General features: G+C 42.6%; 1 protein-coding gene across 5 annotated transcripts in view; it reads left to right on the forward strand.

The window, feature by feature from the left end:
• rbm47 (RNA binding motif protein 47) overlaps positions 1-7,500 on the forward strand; it is a 28,146-nt gene that overhangs the window by 4,506 nt on the left and 16,140 nt on the right. Inside the window, exon 1 of one of the 5 annotated variants that reach the window (XM_076990667.1) lies at positions 4,750-4,888. The exons of 3 other annotated variants lie outside the window; for them this stretch is intronic. The gene's annotated coding sequence lies outside the window, so the exon portion shown is untranslated. Of the gene's footprint in view, positions 1-4,749; positions 5,026-7,500 lie in introns of those variants that run through there. One more of the 5 variants, XM_076990668.1, reaches the window with a different exon arrangement.

Genomic DNA, 7,500 nt, shown 5'->3' on the forward strand with positions numbered 1-7,500 from the left:
AAACCCACTAAAAACCATCAATGATGGTTCACCTCTGATATTATGGTTAATCCAATACTAGGCTCTGTCTATGTCCAAAAAACTTGCCATTGGACTTTCATTTAGATATCAGTGTCTCTCTATTGCTCATTCACATGCTCTCATCAGCTCATACAGAATTGAGTTGGTCTTTTCTTGTTGTTAATGTATACGAGGAATCACGCTTTGCCCATTATCTGTTCAAGGTACAGTTTGGCCAGATAAAATAAGACCTAGATTATTGATATTTGTCCAGTATTTTCCGATACCTTTGAATCTATACAGTATTTTGTCATCATACAGTATTGAGGATAACTATTTTTTGAGGATAACTAGTTTTAAGACGTTGCTATTTGTCAAGGCTTGTTTACAGTTTAGTCAAGCTACTCTTCTTTTATGGATTACCCATAATACTTTTAGGTGGGGGTTTATGATGTTTCCATAGCAATTTGAAGATTAACACCCCCCCCCCAGCTTTCTTTATCTCAAGGTTCAATTTGATAGGGTGATGTTTTGCTGATTTGCTTCCTCTCTCTCTCTCTCTCTCTCTCTCTCTCTCTCTCTCTCTCTCTCTCTCTCTCTTCTCTCTCTCTCTCTCTCTCTCTCTCTCTCTCTCTCTCTCTCTCTCTCTCTCCCTCCCTCTCCCTCTCTCTCTCTCTCTTTCTCTCTCACTCTCATTCTCTATGTGTATTTCATTTGTTCTGTCCAGTCATCTGTGTGATCAGTCAGTGACCTGGAACAGGAACTCAGGAAGTTCCAGGTCAAACTTAGTTTGACCCCTGAACTTACTATAATTTCCTGTTAGTATGTCCTCTCTTATTTTTTACATCTCCTTTCTCCTAGACTCTTTTTACTCTCTCTCTCTCTGTTCTCCTATCGCGCACACACACACACACACACACACACACACACACACACACACACACACACACACACACACACACACACACAATAGGTTATCCTTTAGTTAGCGAGTTGAATGTGTAACAGAGAGTGACCATCATCACATGACACTTGACTGCAGAAACTGCATGCCCCTCTCCTGACAGCCCCGAACACTCGGTATTTGTGTTCACCAGGGACCGTACCTCCCCATCACCCACTGACACTCTCCAAGGGTTTCATCTGTAACTGATAGCGAGGTTAAATTGGGGAAGCATTGAACTCTGCAGTGCACGGGGGCCTACCAGGGTCAGAGTCTGATATCTCCCTCCTCTGTCCCCTTTCCGCTAAACCTGCGACATCGTCTGTTCGGCGCCTACAGCTGTCTACACAGCAGGTCCTCACCGAGACTGCTTTGCTAAAGAACACCATGCCATGAGTAGCCTTGGAAAACCATCTGGCCATGAAGGTTCTGTTACGCACTTTTTGTGCCTACTGAGCGTCTGGATTAGGCAAATACAGCAATGCTGACAGAGTAGCAGATTTGTGTATTTCAGTTTCAGTTCAAATAATTAATTTGCTTTGTTTGCTAAGTGGACTTACTATGGTATTACTACCACCACCACTGCTACTAGTACTACCACCACTACCACTACTACTACTACTACTACCACCACTACCACTACTATTACTAAAATTACTCCTGCTACTACCACTACTATTACTACTACTACTACTACAACAATTACTACTTCTACTACTACTACTACCACCACTACCACTACTATTACTACTACTACTACTACTACTATTACTACCACTACTATTACTACTACTACCATCACTACCACTATTATTACTACTACTATTACTACCACTACTATTACTACTACTACTATTACTACTACTACCACCACTACCACTACTATGACTTCTACTACTACTACTACTACTGCTACTACTACTAATACCACCACTACTACTACTACTACTACCACTATTACTACTACCACCACTACTATTATTACTACTACTACTACTACTAATACTACTACTACCACCACTACTACTACTACTACCACCACTACTATTACTACTACTACTACTACTACTACTACTACCACTATTACTACTACCACCACTACTATTACTACTACTACCACTACCACTACTACTACTACCACCACTACTATTACTACTACTACTACTGCTACTACCACTACTATTACTACTACTACCACCACTACCACTACTATTACTACTACTACTACTACCACCACTACCACTACTATTACTACTATTACTACTACTACTACTACTACTAATACTACTACTACCACCACTACTACTACTACTACCACCACTACTATTACTACTACTACTACTGCTACTACCACTACTATTACTACTACTACTACTACCACCACTACCACTACTATTACTACTACTACTACTACCACCACTACCACTACCACCACTACCACTACTATTACTACTACTACTACTACTACTACTACTACTACTACAATTACTACTTCTACTACTACTACCACCACTACCACTACTATTACTACTACTACACTACCACTACTATTACTACTACTACTACTACTACTACTACTACTACTACTACTACCACCACCACTACCACTACTATTACTACTACTACAACAATTAATACTACTACTACTACCACCACTACCACTACTATTGCTACAATTACTACTACTACTACTACTACTACTACTACTACTACCACCACCACTACTACTACTACAATTATTACTTCTACTACTACTACTACTACTACTACTACCACCACTACCACTACTACTTCTACAATTACTACTACTACTACTACTACGACCACTACCACTACTACTACTACTACTGCCACCACCACTACTAACAATAATACTACTACTACAATTACTTCTACTACTAGTATTCTGGTTCAAGGGTGTCTTGAATTCTAGACTATCTGTGCTGTTATCTAGGATGAATTCTGTGAACAGATGCAAAGCACTTTGTAAGTCGCTCTGGATAAGAGTGTCTGCTAAATGCCCTAAATATAAGGGCGTACTCACACTAGGCTCTGTGATCCGGGCCCGGGCACGGTTCCCTGCCGAAGCACGGTTCGTTTGGCTAGTGTGAGCGCTTCAACCATGCCCGGGCCCGGATCAGTTAACCGTGCTCGGGCCCGCTTGAAGAGGTGGGCCAGGGCACGAATTATGTGGACTCGGGCACGGTTCACTTCTAGTGTGAGCGCTATCCGTGCCCGGGCCCGCTTGGTGCCTCGTCTGATTGGTTCATTTCGCTGGAACTCAAACATGACGTCAGTGATGCGACGCTCACGTTAAACAGTCATAGCGGCAAAGCGATTAGCAGACAATCGTTGTGTTAAATTATCGATAAATCTGTGCTTGCACCGTGTTTCTGCACTCCCAAAACGACTCCAAAAATACAATAAAAAGAGAATCGTGAACTCCATAGTTGTTGTGCGAGCGCGCTTTTTTTCCAAATAAAGTCACGTTGTGATGACGTAAGCGTGCTCGGGCCGGCTTGCTGAAGCCAGTGTGAGTGCAGGCCAGAGGGGGAGTGGGGAGGGGGGATAACCGGGCCCCAGCACGGAACCAGCAAACCGTGCCTAGTGTGAGTACGCCCTAAATGAACTACTACTAATAATAATATGACATGAAAAAAACTGAATGAAAACATAGAAAGTGTAATCTTTCTTCAAAGTTTATAATGATTACGGCTCACCGAGGATGTAACATGAACAAAAGCAGATGTGTAGGACATCTCCAGCACTGGTCTTTATGTTAGTGGTTATCAATGGCAGACCATGTGACTCCCGGGCCCTTCCTGAGCTCGGTCAGGCGTCAGACGGCAGGAGAAGTGTGTCTGAGCCCTGCCCTCTCCCCAGCCTTCCTCAGGTAGACTGCTGGCTGATTGCTGAGCCTCTGCGTGAATTGGATCAGGTGTGTCGGGACAACAAGAAGCAGGAACTTGAGGAGGATCATCAGGAATGTGATAGAACCGCAGGGCGGTTGGGTCTGTAGCACCAGGCGGCGCGTGAGGAACCCACACACCTCCACGCGCGGCGCCCTGAGCCACAGAGAGCACTCCCTGCCTGTCCTGCGCTGTTACCAAACTGATTTTGAGGATACTGTACAATCATCTGGATGGTAGCACATTAAGCTTGAACTCAGGCCAACGTATGGAGGCATTTATTAATAAAGGTTTAAACCCCGCGTGTTACCTTTGAATCACCTGTGTGTGGAAAATGGGAGCCGTCACATCAAATACATGCATAATTGAATCTACCGTATCCGTGTTACTAAAGCAACACGCAAAAGCCTTTGACGTGTAGCCGCCTGTCTCTACAATGAGAGTTTGGGAGACCGATGCCATATCCTCAGAACGTGCTGTCATTGTTTGCCCGGTTGCATACGAGCTCAGTGAAGGGTGTTGCAAAGGATTCAGCACAACGACCTTTCTGGTCTGAGCCACGCTTTAAACATGCTTAAACTATTTCCATCACACTCCTCAGTCGAGAACTGTGCTTGTTGTTGGACTGAGCTGGCTTATCGTAATGTGCGCAGTATTGGCTGAACATGGTGTCATCTGTACAGAGTAAGAAACAGATATAAAGAACTTTCACTGGGTGAGCGGATAATCTTCAAGGATCCCCTCCCCGACTCGCATTCGATCTCTCTCTCTCTCTCTCTCTCTCTCTCTCTCTCTCTCTCTCCCCTGCCTTTATCTCTCCCGTCACACCCAAGAACTTTGCTCTCTTGAAATCCTGAAAAAACAGTGAGGTAGGTAGCACCTTTACTTGGCCCCACCCCTTACAGGCAGTGAACAAACACTCAGCAAACCTCCCACGCACACTTCAGCACAGTACACCGCCTCGCCGGCCGTACCAGTGTGTCTGCGTACGTGTCTGACAGAGAGAGAGAGAGAGAGAGCGAGAGAGAGCGTTCAGGTAAGGAAGCTAGAACTAGTCTGCATGTGAGTGTGTTTGTGTGTGTGTGTGTGTGTGTGAGGTAGCAGCACAACACACTCGCACTGAGCAAGGCATTATTGGACACGCAGACATACACGCTTCACCTAAGGAGTCAGGTAAAGTGTCAGCTCTCTTATTCTACCTGTGTGTGTCTGTGTGTTTGACTGCTCTATGAACTCTGCTCCGAGCTGCCTTGTACATTTTAAGTGTGTGTGCACAGTTCAGTCTTTTTGGTTTTATGGTTTGTTTATTGTTTGTAGATATTTTTTGGTTTAATTGTTCTGTTTTGGTGACCTTGTCTAACCTTCACTGTTACATTTGAAGTGTCATGTGAATGACAGACTACAAAACAATAGGATTAGACCTGTCTGTAGGATCTGTGTGGGTCTTTCTACGGCTTTAGTATTGGTCACTGTTCTTTGGACTCTACCATTTTGGCCTTCCATGTTTAATGTTAGGGTGGGCCGTGTGAATTTGTGTGTGTGTGTGTGTGTGTGTGTGTGTGTGTGTGTGTGTGTGTGTGTGTGTGAGAGACTGCGTTATTACATTAAATTGTACATCAATTCATATTATTCAATTTGTATATAATGGTCCTGAGCTGTATCAAAAGCTATGACATCATCTGTAAAGGAACATTCAACAGAAGTGATTATTTTAATGATTATTTACAGTTGATGTCAACTGTTTGATTCCAAAAACTGAAATTTGACCAAAACACAAACATAAATTTCAATTAGCAAAATGCCAAATTACTACATGGATCATATCAAGGACATTACTAGTGGTCATTCAAATTACAGACTTTACGTCTGGCCAAATATTTTACTTAATGCAATAAATCTTATACAAACATTACTTAAACTCTATTAAGATATTAGCTCTTGTAATACCCCAGTCAACTAGGTTTGAAGGTGGTGTTTAACTGGTACAAACTGCTGTACACACTGTTTTCCCTCACACCTGTTTACAGCAGTTTGGATGACTTTGGACAATGCTGAAGTAGTGGTCACATGAACTTGTGGTTTTAGATAGGGAAGTGAATGCTGCAAAAGACCACGTCACAATAAAAGTCCTAGATGCAGAACCCTAGCTATAGCACTGATACATGGGGTAATAAATACCTCCGTGAGAAGGATGTGGGAATTTACTGGGCAGTGAAAAAGGTTCTGAATAGACATCACCATCCCTTTGGGAATGGAATTCCTGGTCAAGATGTGTGAATTGAAACAAGGACAGTAACGCAGGTTCTAAGTGTAGACTTTGTGTAGAAGGTCCAACAGATAAAATGCTCACGGCCCTCCACCTACCATACAGTTCACAGCAACTTTGTGTATGTGCTTGTGTGTGTGAGAGAAAGAGAGATTTAAACACCTCTCTTGGTATACTTTTAATTTGAACCCAAGTCATTATTCAAGACATTTATGACTTTGAACAGAAGAATGTGCTTCACGAGTTTGTCAGTTTCACTTTGTGCCAAGTGCAACCTTCCCCTTCCAGCCAATCAGATGGCTCCTCTCAGCTCATGCAGGCCCGAGGAATGTGTGTGACAGGTATGGGTTGTGGAGGTGAGAGGGAGTTTGTGTGCACGCGTATGTGTGTGTACGCACCATTCCCCCGCCTTAATCACACCAGATTTTCTGATTTCCTTCTTCCTGCTACTCTCACACCAGTACAGGTCTCTATGGGTTGTTATTTTATATGGGTGTTTAGTTTGGTTGTGGCTGTGTGATAGTGAAGAGACTGTGATTTGGAGATGGGATCATATTGTGTGCACTGTGGGCACAAGGAATATGTGCAGTTTTACACAATGACTGAATTGAGATGAATGTGAATGTTGATGAGAGTAGAACATTCAGTTGATCAATCAATCAATCAATATATATATATATATGTGTGTGTGTATGTATATAGTGTGTGTATGTGCGTGTGTGTGTGTGTCATCGTGATATAAATATCATGATGACACTGTGTCCTTGTATCACATATATCTATTTCAGTGGAGCTATCTGCTTCAGTTTCAATGGATGAAGTCTCTCTAAAACTAAGCAGCATTAGAACGTATTGCTTTTTGCCAGTTGACCAAAATGACCACAAATGCTGCTTTTCTTACAGAAATGAAACATATCTCAGTGGAAACAAGAAGGCACTCTCAAAGCTGTGCTGTACATTTTCGCAATTTGTCTCTCTCTTTCTCTCCTTCTCTTTTTTATCATCTCTTTTTGCTGAGTCACTATCTAATTTAATTTGTTGATCATTTTTTTTAATCAAATCAAATCAAATCAAAGTTTATTTGTATAGCGCTTTTCACAACACATGTTGTCACAAAGCGCTTTACAGGATTTAAAAGGTTAACAATACTATGGGTCCAGAACCCTAATGAGCAAGCCAAAGGCGACAGTGGCGAGGAAAAACTCCCTATGATGGTGGGGAATAGGAAGAAACCTCGGGAGAACCAAGACTCAAAAGGGAACCCATCCTCCATTGGGCGGCCCGTTTTAGGTTGTAATTGTGAATTATTCACTCTTTTATTATAGTTTAGCCAGGTCAGAGTTCATCTTCACTGTACACAATGTGTAGCTAGCACAGGTGGA

Source organism: Brachyhypopomus gauderio, unplaced genomic scaffold (assembly GCF_052324685.1).
Source record: "Brachyhypopomus gauderio isolate BG-103 unplaced genomic scaffold, BGAUD_0.2 sc77, whole genome shotgun sequence".
Lineage (NCBI taxonomy): Eukaryota > Metazoa > Chordata > Actinopteri > Gymnotiformes > Hypopomidae > Brachyhypopomus > Brachyhypopomus gauderio.